This window comes from Meriones unguiculatus, chromosome 10, assembly GCF_030254825.1.
Source record: "Meriones unguiculatus strain TT.TT164.6M chromosome 10, Bangor_MerUng_6.1, whole genome shotgun sequence".
Classification (NCBI taxonomy): Eukaryota; Metazoa; Chordata; class Mammalia; order Rodentia; family Muridae; genus Meriones; species Meriones unguiculatus.
The window spans coordinates 117230610-117242019 of record NC_083358.1 but is presented as its reverse complement, the minus strand read 5'-3'; the positions used below and the strand labels follow the sequence as shown (position 1 = coordinate 117242019).

Here is an 11410-nt window from a genome sequence, read left to right as displayed (position 1 = left end):
ATAGACTTGTGTAAACATCGTTGTTTTTTTTTATTAATCACAGTTTATTCACTTTGTGTCCCAGCTGTAGCCCCCTCCCTCATTCCCTCCTAATCCCACCCTCCCTCCCTTCTCTTCTCCTATGCCCCTCCCCTAGTCCAATGATAGGGGAGGTCCTCCTCCCCTTCCATCTGACCCTAGTCTATCAGGTCTCATCAGGACTGGCTTCTTTGTTTTCCTCTGTGGACTGATAAGTCTGTTCCCCCTCAGGTGAAGGTGATCAAAGAGCCAGCCACTGAGTTCATGTCAGAGACAGTCCCTGTTCCTATTATTGGGGATCCCTCTTGGACACTGAGCTGTCATGGGCTACTCCTATGCAGGGGTTCTAGGTTATCTCCAAGCATGGTCCTTGTTTGGAGTATCAGTCTCAGAAAAGACCCCTGGGCCCAGAATTTTTGGTTCTGTTACTATCCTTGTGGAGCTCCTGTCCCCTCCAGGTCTTTCTATCACCCGTTCTTTCATAAGAATCCCTGCACTCTGCCCAAAGTTTGGCTATGAATCTCAGCATATGTTTTGATACCCTGCTGGGTAGAGTCTTTCAGAGACCCTCTGTGATAGGCTCCTGTCCTGTTTCCTGTTTTCTCCCTCTTCTGATGTCCGTCTTGTTTGCTTTTTTGAATGAAGATTGAGCATCTTACCTAGGGTCCTCCTTCTTGATTAGCTTCCTTAGGTGTACAGATTTTAGTATGAGTATCCTACATTATATGTCTAATATCCACTTATGAGTGAGTATAAACCATGTGTGTCTTTCTGTTTCTGGGATACCTCACTCAGGATGATCCTCTCTAGATCCCACCATTTGCCTGCAAATCTCATGATTTCTTTGTTTTTAATTGCTTAGTAGTAGTCCATTGTGTAAATGTACCACAATTTCTGTATCCATTCCTCAACTGAGGGACATCTGAGTTCTTCCAAGTTCTGGCTATTACAAATAAAGCTGCTACAAACATGGTTGAGCAAATGTCCTTGTGTACTTGAGCATATTTTGGATATATGCCTCGTAGTGGAACAGCAACAAATCAAGTAACCCAATTAAAAATGGGGTACAGAGCTAAACAGAGAATTCTCAATAGGGAAACATCGAATGGCAGAGAAACACTTAAAGAAATGCTCAACATCCTTAGTCATCAGGGAAATGCAAATCAAAACAATCCTGAGATTTCACCTTACATCCATCAGAATGGCTAAGATCAAAAACTCAAGTAACAACACATGCTGGAGAGGATGTGGAGAAAGAAGAACCCTCCTCCACTGCTGGTGGGAATGTAAACTTGTACAATCACTCTGGAAATCAATCTGGTGCTTCCTCAAGATCCAGCTATACCCTCCTAAGCATCGTTGTTCTTTACTTTCTAGTAGGCTACAGGAGCTAGGGAGGTGGCTCAGTTGTTAGAAGCACTTGCTGACCTTGGGGAGAACCCCCACTCAGTACCAGCACACACAGGATGGCTCACAATCACCTGTAACTCCAGTTCCAGGAGCTCTAAAACCCTCCCCTGACCTTCTCACGCATGAATGTTGTAAACAAATACCCATGCCTGCAGGCAAAATGCTTACACACATAAAATCTGAAAACAGCTTTACAGTGGGCCAAAGGGCCTGCACGTCTTGGAAGGGTTGGCCACCTCTTCCCCGCCATGACAACAATGACATGTGATCCTTCAGTTACACGCTACGTTCATGGCCTGACTCACCAATGAAAGAACCACATTTCAGTGCTAAAGGTGCTAAATCTTGTCAGAAAAAAGTAAGCTGGAGATTCATGTAACTTTCAGTTAGACATTTTCTTTCTCCTTTCTGTGAAAAAAATCAACTTTTATTTGAAGGGAGATGACTTTTACTAAATGCATCCTCTCAGAACCTTATTCTCTACGACAGCCTGCTTACCAATGTCCGCACCAAAATTACACAATTGCTCTAAGTAATAAACAATGGTTGATTTCACTGATTAAGGAAAATACTTACATTGTGCTAAATTTTACCCCCTCCAAAAAAAAAGAAAAATCACACATTCAGGGTATGTAAGGTCTAACAGATATATTTCAACTGCAATGTGTTTTACAAGAATCTGCAAACTTTTTTATTATTTTATTGTAGAGAGTTTTAACTTAATAACACCATGTATACGATGTGAGAAATTGTTATTGAATTTTTATATCAGGCAAGAGAAATACAAAGTGGGATAAATGAGACACAGTTCAATCAGCTGGAAGAAGAACACGGTACTGTGAGAATTTCTCCACACTCACACAGGGGATCCACATTTGAAGTAAACTCAGTGATATAATTATTTAAATGTCTGGAATAATAATTTTATGTCAAATAGGAGAAAATATAGTAAAATTAAAATTGAAAACTTTATACAATTAAATACACACCTATAATAAATGGTATCATAATACTTAGCATTACATATCCAGTATTCTTATCTTCATCACATTATTAAAATTGTAATGATTATTACGAAAAAGAAATTTTAATACTAAGATTGAATAGAAATTACATTTGTGATAGAGAATCTGTAAGTTTTTTTTAATTCTTTATTAATTACACTTTATTCACTTTGTATCTCCCCTGTGGTTCCTTCCCTCCTCCCATCCCAATCCCTCCCTTCCTCCACCCTCTGCATGCATGCCCCTCCCCAAGTCCACTGATAGGAGAGGACTTCTTTTCCTTCCTTCTGATCCTAGTCAATTAGATCTCATCAGGAGTGGCTGCATTGTCTCCTTCTGTGGCCTGGTAATGCTGCTTTCCCCTCAGGGGAAGGTAATTAAAGAGCAGGCCAATCAGTTCATGTCAGAGACAGTCCCTGTTCCCATTACAATGGAACCCACTTGGACACTGAACTGCCATGGGCTACATCTGTGCAGGGGTCTTAGGTTATCTCCATGCATGGTCCTTAGTTGGAGTATCAGTCTCAGGAAAGACCCCTCTGCTCAGATTTTTTGGTTCTGTTGCTCTCCTTGTGGAGCTCCTGTCCTCTCCAGATCTTACTGTTTCCCACTTCTTTCCTAAGATTCCTTGCACTCTGCCCAAAGGTTGCCCATAAGTCTCAGAATCTACATTGATAGTCTGCAAGGCAGAGCTTTGCAGGGGTCCTCTGTGTCAGGCTCCTGACTTGTTCCCTCTTTTTTCCTTCTTCTGATGTCCATCCTCTTTGCCTTTCTGGATAGGAATTGAGCATTTTAGCAAGAGTCCTCCCTCTTGATTAGTTTTTTCAGGTATACAGATTTTAGTAGGTTGTTTTAATCTCTAAAAATGAACTTCATTTGCAGGGTTCAAAAATTATATTCCTTAAAAGAAATGTCCATGTGTTTTTTTCCATAGCTTCAAACTTTCTACACTTTGACAGTCCCATGCCTGTCCAGACAAACCTGACATGGCTGTGTTTGCTTCATTGTTACTCTGCTCCCCTCCCCCAAAAAAAATTTAAAATAAATCTAGGGAATACTCCATGAATATCCATGTCATCCTTACACAGGAACCATGCTAATCCTCTCTGAATTGTTCCAGCATTAGTACATGTGCTGCCAAAGTAAGGCTTCTTAGCCTGGATGGAGTGTGTGTGTAGAGAGGGGGGGGTATTGCTGCATGTTACACTTTACATTTATAGTATACTTTGTATATAGTATACTTTATGCATATATATGTATATAGTACAGTTTATAAGTGAGAAAAGTAGTCCAATCAGAAATAAAACACACACAAAGAAAACAGTCTTCACAAGTGCATAAGTTCTACAGAGAAATCCAAGATTTAACTGCCCTGTCCGTGAAGGAAGCCAACCACAGTGGCACTCCTTCCGTTTATATGCAGTGCTCTGAACAGAAAAATGACAATGAAGGCAATATGCAGGTTAGCAGTTAGGACTACAGATGATGGGAAGGATGGGGGAAATGGAAGCGAATTCGTAAGTTAAGGTTTTGTTTTTCAGGTGATAAAAGTCTTTTTCCTTCTTTGCAGTATTGGGGTTTGAAGCCAAGGGCTTACTGTGAAGCACTGTCCTTCATATGATAAAAATATCCTAAGTTTAAGACTGTGATAATGACTGTACAACAGTGATCACAGTAAAAATGATTGACTTGTGTGTTTGGGACAGGGCTGCATGATGCATGTGAATTACACAAACTTTTAAAAACAGCCTTTAAGAGGAATTTGCTCAGTTGCCCAACACTTGAATGCGTGTGTCTGTTACTTTTCGTGCTGTGATCAAATACCTGACAAGAAGCAGCTTAAGGGAGAAAGAGTCTATTCAGCCCACAGTGGACAGGAAACATGCTCTATGCCAAGGAAGGAGTGGTGGCCTGAGTGTGAGATGGGTGGCCACCTTCCCTGGGCAGTCAGGGAACAAGAGGACAGGAAGTAGGGCAGGACTCCAAGATCTCAAGGCCCACCCCCAGGGATCTACAAAAGGACCCCAACTAACATTCCCAGCACGTTCCCCAAAAAGCATCACACATGAACCCATGGAAGGCATCTCACACTAAGACTCTAACAGCCGGTCAGCGTTACCCAAATGAGAGCAGCAAACACTAGCATCAGCCGCCTCTCTACTTCCCTTGGCTGTGATGTTCTCTACTTGAACATGCTGAGGATGACCTTGAATTCCTGATCCTCCTGCCTTCATATCCTCAGTGTTAGGTTTACAGCCATGGCCATCAGACCCAGTTTTATGTGGTACCGGTGATGGAACACGGAACTCCATGCATGTAAAGCAAGCTCTCCACCAACTGAGATCGTCAGCCTATCGGTGGCCCTGGATCATACACAAAACCCGATACTTGAAAATAAGCAGTCCTCCTTGATAAGAATCCTGTTGGATTCTGCCTGATATCAACTGTTTCCAGCCTCAAACCTCCGTCTCCTCCCGGAGATGTTCAGTAAGAACTCTGGTTGACTAGTGACCAGGCTTCTAGAAAAGACTTTGCTGGGTCTTGTACCAATCACTTGTGCCAAACTGAGATGCTGTGAGGTGTCATTAACGGAGACTTCTGGCCACTCACTGGTGTAGACACCGGTGGTTTTCCAGGAGGACCAGACGGCACTGTTCTACATCAGAATAAATGGCCTTCCCAGCAGAGCTGGGTGCGCGTTCTCACCGGGGCAGGGACGCCCGCCCGTGCAGACCTGAAAGCACCGCTTCCAAAGGTGAGTGTGTGCTGAATAAGCATGTTTGGGCTGAGAAACAGAGAACATCCTAAGGGCTTGTCTGATCTCATGGATGTGCAGATATGCTTTCCCTGAGTTGCCCAGCCTGTCCCAAAGTCTCCACACCACAGCCAGAGCCCTTTGCCTTCCTCTGCGGAATCTCCTCAGCTGTGGGGCTAAAGGCACGCTGAGTCACAAGCTCTCCTGTGGCCTAATTTCCCATTCCTTTAGTTTTGACTTGACAAAACTTCACGAAGACACTGATCTCTCTTTCTCACCACTGACGAGTGGCAGTGTTCTCACACACTAAAATCGATGTTCTTAAGAGAGAAATATAAAAATCACCTTGCCCATTATTCTCTTACTCTTCTCAAACACTTAATAATTAAGGGACAGGCCCCAACATTCCAGTTAATTGCCTAAAAAGGGTTCTATTTTTTTCCTTTGAGTTCTCAGAGTTGACAAACTGCCAACACTCTAAGAAAAATTATTTTAAGCATTTGGATGAAAATTGTCAAGGATTTAAGTAGCTCACTCACATAACATGAAATTTAAAATTCTGTATAGCAATTTTAGTTTCATAAAGTTTTACATTTAAAAATAATTTTATATAACTGTCCCACCTTACAGGAAGCAAACTGATGAACAGAAGTGGCTGAATACCCTGTAGCTAATTCTTGATACAGCTGGGCTTAGAGGAACCCAGGTCCTCCTACAACATGGCCGCCATCCTCGCCAAGATTGGGACAGTTAGAAGAAGAAGGGTAGGGACTTGTCATACGAGAGGCTCAGATAATATCTCTAGACAGAATACCATGTAAAGGTCTAACCTACCTCCCCACACTGAAAACACACGTTTCCTGCCAGTTAAAAAAAAAAAAAGCTAGAAAACAGACCCTCCCAACCTACAGCTGCTACATAAGGCTTGGACACTAAAACCCAGAGCTCACTGTGCCAGGATAGACAAGGCCAAAATGACTCATACTGTCTTACATAGTTGCAATTCTATCTCTTAGTATTGCTTTCTCATATCAAAACAATACTAGAAAATGTTATATGCAGTTATATTTTATATACAGATGTGTATTTACCCCTGAAGGGTCATGTAATGTAACAGAAATAAAGAATTCTGGGAGAAATACGATCACTCCTTCGCATTAGTCCTGTTTCCTGATTTTCCTTAGGTCTGCTGGAAAAATCTGAGTGCTCCGTCGGTGCAAGTCGTCTAAACCATTTTGCTGTGAGCTATTTCTGACATTATTAATGTGTATTTCTGTTTTCACAGGCCAGAGGGCAGATGAGGGAGTCCCGCAGCCTCTAGGAAGATGGTGAAGTTCTTAGTCTGAATAAGGAAAATTGAGGCTGCTCATCAGGCGTAGGGCCTATCAGTTAGCGTTCTCCTTGGAAGAATTTCTCAGAAAGCAAAAGAGAACCTTTTAGGGAGATTCATCCGGGCAGGCGGTGCTGGAGCAGGTGGCGCTGGAGCAGGTGGTGCTGGAGCAGGCGGCTGCAGTCTTCAGTGAGAAGCGCAGAGCCCGCCTTCTGCCATCTCTATTGACTACCTGCTGAATGTGCCTACAAATCAGACAAGCCGTAGGACGCGGGGCTTGCTGTGAGCATTCAACGGCATAAACGCATGCTCGCCCCTCGCCTGGCATAGGCATGAGCTGTATCTTCCTGTAACAATTAGCTTCCTTCTCCTCCTCCTTCCTTTTCCCTCTTCTCCCCAATCCTCTTTTCATATTAAAGGAAAAAAAAAGTGTGTGTGTGTGTGTGTGTGTGTGTGTGTATGCACGCATGCACAGGCGCTCACACGCTGCAGCACACATGTGGAGGTCAAAGACAACTTTGCGGACTTGGCTCCATCTACCATTACATGGGTTCCAGGGACTGCCCTCAGGTCACCAAGCGTAAGCAGCAAGTGCCTTTATCCACTGAGTCATCGCACGGCCTCAACCCCTTTCTTTTTCTTAAGGAAATCTACTCAACGTTCTGCTGAAGAGAGAAGACATCCCACAAACAGACCACTGGAGACATCTGAGCTATAAAAAGCCTAGACCTGAACTGTACTTTTGAACTCTGGTTCCCAGGGAAGTGAGGAAACACCAGCTATCCACAGGAAGTCAGCTGCCCAGTGGTCAGGACTTGTTTTAGTCTGTGGCCCAACAGTGTCAGTAATACCCCGACCTTCTAGGTGCAGATCTCTTGAGGTGGTTCTGTGGCTCCAGCAGCACTCCAGGCAACTTTTTGGCATGTTCAAGCCTGAGAAGTACCACATAAGAGAACATATTATCACCAAGTCTTAAAGGACAGCAAGGCACTGGCCCAGACATCAATGTGATCTTTTTTCAAGAGCTCACGTCAAAGAGACGTTAAAGAAAGGTAAAACAGTCAAAGCCTCTGGGGAGAACATTCAGGAACCACAGAGGCTTTGTAAATGTCACAGAAATTTTCATTCATTTAATCAACATGAATCCACATGCTGCTCATTCATCTTCTGACTAGAAATGAGCCAGGGAGTTTATTAGAAATGGGCTGGGCAGGCTGATTTCCAAAACAGGACGGGATCAGCAGTAACAGCCTTAAAGAGCCTGAGTGCTTAGGCTTAGTGACAGAGAGAGATGGGAAGACAGCATGTTACCAGTCCTGGGAAGAAAGGAACCCAGAAACAGAAGCAGGCAGTCCAAATCCCAGGGGCTTTACAAAGAGAAAGAAAATATATGTGCTAGACGTGGGGCTGCGGCAGGCTCCGTCAGGCTCGCGCTGGCAGGAGGCCCGGGGAGCCTCCCTCGTGGAGGCTAACATCTGCCTTTCTTCACATCTCTGCAGCATGCTAGATGACCTGCTTGAGAGCAGTTTCAGCGCGGCCAGGATCGGGACACAGGATGCTCGCAGACTCCAGCTACATGCGTAAACACTGACCTAGCTACTTCCTCGGGGTTAGCAGGCCAGCTTCATTTTATTGGCAAACTCTTGTCGCTTTAGTGAACCACCGTATTTTATTAAAACTATGTGGACTCTAGGTCACGTCTATGTATATTGTTGAGAAGATGTGGACTCTATAGAGATGTGTGTGTGTATAATACATATACATTTGAAACAAGTAGAAAATGTACATATAATACTGTATCATGTGTGTTTAATCGAGTTTATCCCATTCATGCCTCTACAACTGGAAGGTTTTCAGGCAAGACCTCAAGGTCATGTGTTGTAGAGAATTTAACCTGCTACTGATTCACCAGGATTCTGTCTGTGGTTAAGGCCATTTGATCTTATTTCCACCTTGAACTCCTGTCTAGGACCTAGATCTGATATGGACTTTAATCTATAAAAGTACCTGAAGTAAACTTAAATCCTAGGCACTCTTTTTCCTAGACCTCCTATGCCAGTCACTTCTCCGTGGCTGTGATTAAAAAAAAAATGGCCAAAGGCAACTGACAGAAGAGAGCGTTCATTTTAGTTTATGCTTCCAGAGGGATAAGGGTCCGAGATTTGGAGCAGCAGCAGCGCAAGCCACAGGCATGGCGACAGGAGCAGAGAGCTGAGAACTCACATCTTCAAATACAAACACGAAGGAGAAAGAGAAAAGTGGAAGTGGGAGAGGTGTTCCACTAGCAAAGCTTGCCCCAGGAGTAACTCTCTTCCACTGGCTTACATTTCTGAAAACCTCCTCAAGCAGCGCCACAACCCGGAATCAGGAGTTCAAATACCAAAGCCTATGGAGGACACGTTCCTTAAAACCCCCGCCCTCCCAAGGCTGTGAGTGTGGTTCATCACCTTTGCCTACACTGTGGTCTTTGGTTACCTTCCTCTCGGTGTGTCATTGTGTACCTACTATGCATCCATCCTAGTGCGTCACCCTGTGTTCCAAAGGCGCACCCAGTGACTGAACTCTCTGCAACAAGACGCTAAACTCCCTGCCTGGGTCCTCCGATGTGACAGAAATTAAAAACTTATTGAAAAGATTGGCAAGTAGTAAAACATGGTCTAAAAATAGAGACTTAAGAGACAGACGAAGGTGAGTGAGTTCTGAGAATCTAGTAGGAGAATAATAGGCTTCATGAAATGGGGACAGAAAAAAATGAAGAGGAAATCCACAGTTAGAAATTTAAGAAAACTTCCTAGAACCGAGGTCATGTGTCAATGTGCTGCATCAGCCATGAGAACTGAGCCACTTGGGCGAGTCACAGAGGCCATTCCAGAAGTTCAACACACAGATGCTCCTAAGCCCCAGAGAAGAGTACAAGAGGCCTCAGACTCAGACTGGTAAGCTCAAGTGTGAAAACACAAACTTCAGGCAACTCAGGGAGCAAAGAATGAGATGTACGTGGTCCACAGATGCCCAAGAAGTTTCTGTGCTGAAAACTAACTTCCCAGTACAGTGGAACTGTAAGAAGTGATCAGGCTATGGAGAGGAATCCATGCCTCCCTCCAGGGTTAGGCCTGTTCTCTGAAGAGTGAATGTCACCGAAAGGTGTTCTCTCTCACCTATGTCCACTTCCCTTCCTGCCTGGCTGGAACTGTGCAAGAGCCTTGCAAGTGCTGTGTTCTTGGACTTCTGAGCCTTCAGAACTGTAGTTCAAAGTCAATCAGTTAGCCATCCTCCAATGCCTATGTTACAGGAACAGGAAACAGATGAAGATACTGGCCTATGATACAACCAAAATAGTTGTTTTTGGATGTCAGAGATTAGAAAGAAGTATGTGTGTGTGTGTGTGTGTGTGTGTGTGTGTGTGTGTGTGTGTGTGTACACGAATGCACCTGTGTGGGTGAGAGAGTGTACATGTATGTGTGTGTGTGAGAGAGAGAGAGAGATAAGGGAGAAGGGTTATAAATGTCATCTTTCCATGTAGAGTGTTTTAAACTGAGGGGGAGAAGTGAAGAAATAGAAACATTTGTATAAGATTAAGGAATTTGGAAGAAAATGCAGAAGCTGTGAAGCGCTTGCAAAGACAGAGGCTGGGGAGAGCAGGCACAGCAGCAGCAGCATGGCTGGCGTTGCCGCTGAATTTTAGAGCTCTGGCTCTGAAAGCTTTTCTTCCTTAAAGCAAAACTTTTATATAATTTATTTTGATCCTATTATTCTTGCTCCTTCAACTCCTCCAAATCCTCTATCTCTTAAGTCTTGTGGAAAGATACAACAATGTTGATTAAAATAAACCTAGGAGACGCGGAGGCCCAGTGTGGTAACATATGCCACAGGAGTCCAGTTGGGAGAAAGAAAGCATCTGAACTTAGGTCATGTTGGCCTCTCGCTCCTGGCCAAATTCTGTGGCCCTGAGCATCTTAACCTGTGTAAATGTCAGTCCCTCAACTCTGCATGGTTATGAAATTATTTACACAAGAGTGTTGCAAGCGGTTCAAGTGGCAAAGGGTAGGAACTGTCTGTGAGGGCACAGTAAGCTTCAGGCACACTTCAGTTCCCATCGTGAGCCAGGCAGGCACAGACACTCGGCACTCGGCCGTGGATAAACATCTCTGCTGTTGTTAAGCAACATTTCTACCGTCATTATGCTTCCAAGCGCTGGTGGGAGAAGGACAAGACACAGGAGGAGAATACGAGGTGGATGATACAATACATCTAAAAAGGGACAAGCAAGCGACATGGGCTGTGAGGTAAAAGAGGAGGGATTGGGCAAAGGGTTTTGCTCAAGAGAGGCCTGGGGGGTGTTACTCTGTAGGAGTACCCAGAAGAAAAAAGGAGGAAGGGAGGGAGACAGGATGAAAAAGGAAGGAAGAAACAAAAAAAAGAGAGGAGAAAGAAAGAGGAAGAGAGGAAGGGAGGGAAGGAGGGAGAGAGGAAAGGAGAGGAGAGAGATGCCTCAGCAGTTAAGAGAGCTTACTGCACCACAGGGGGCCTGGGTAGCTGTTCCAACACCCAGAACAGGTGATTCACAAATGCCTCCAGTTCAGGGGATCCGATGCCCTCCTCTGACCTCTGAGAGAGCCTTCATGAAGATGGTGCTACGGAGCGTGTATACACATGCAAATAATCAATCAATCTTTTAAAGCTACCTGGCAGCGGTAGGGGTCTAGGAGTTTGGAGCCAGCCTGGTCGACACAGCAAAGTCCAGGCCAGCTGCTACACAGTGAGACCTGGTCTCAAAGAGAGGAATGAGGGGAGGAGAAAGAAGAAAAGGACGAAGCTGGAGAAAGAAGGAGCAGTAATTAAAGACAGGAGAACATCTAAGAAATGCAGTGTAATGAACAAAATTTGGGTCTC

The 11410-nt window shown here is 44.3% G+C and overlaps 1 non-coding gene across 1 annotated transcript; it reads right to left on the bottom strand.

The window, feature by feature from the left end:
• Positions 1-3475: 3475 nt before the first annotated feature.
• LOC132646136 (U6 spliceosomal RNA) lies at positions 3476-3578 on the bottom strand. The gene has a single exon (XR_009584266.1). It is a non-coding gene; the product is annotated as a U6 spliceosomal RNA (small nuclear RNA).
• Positions 3579-11410: the final 7832 nt, after the last annotated feature.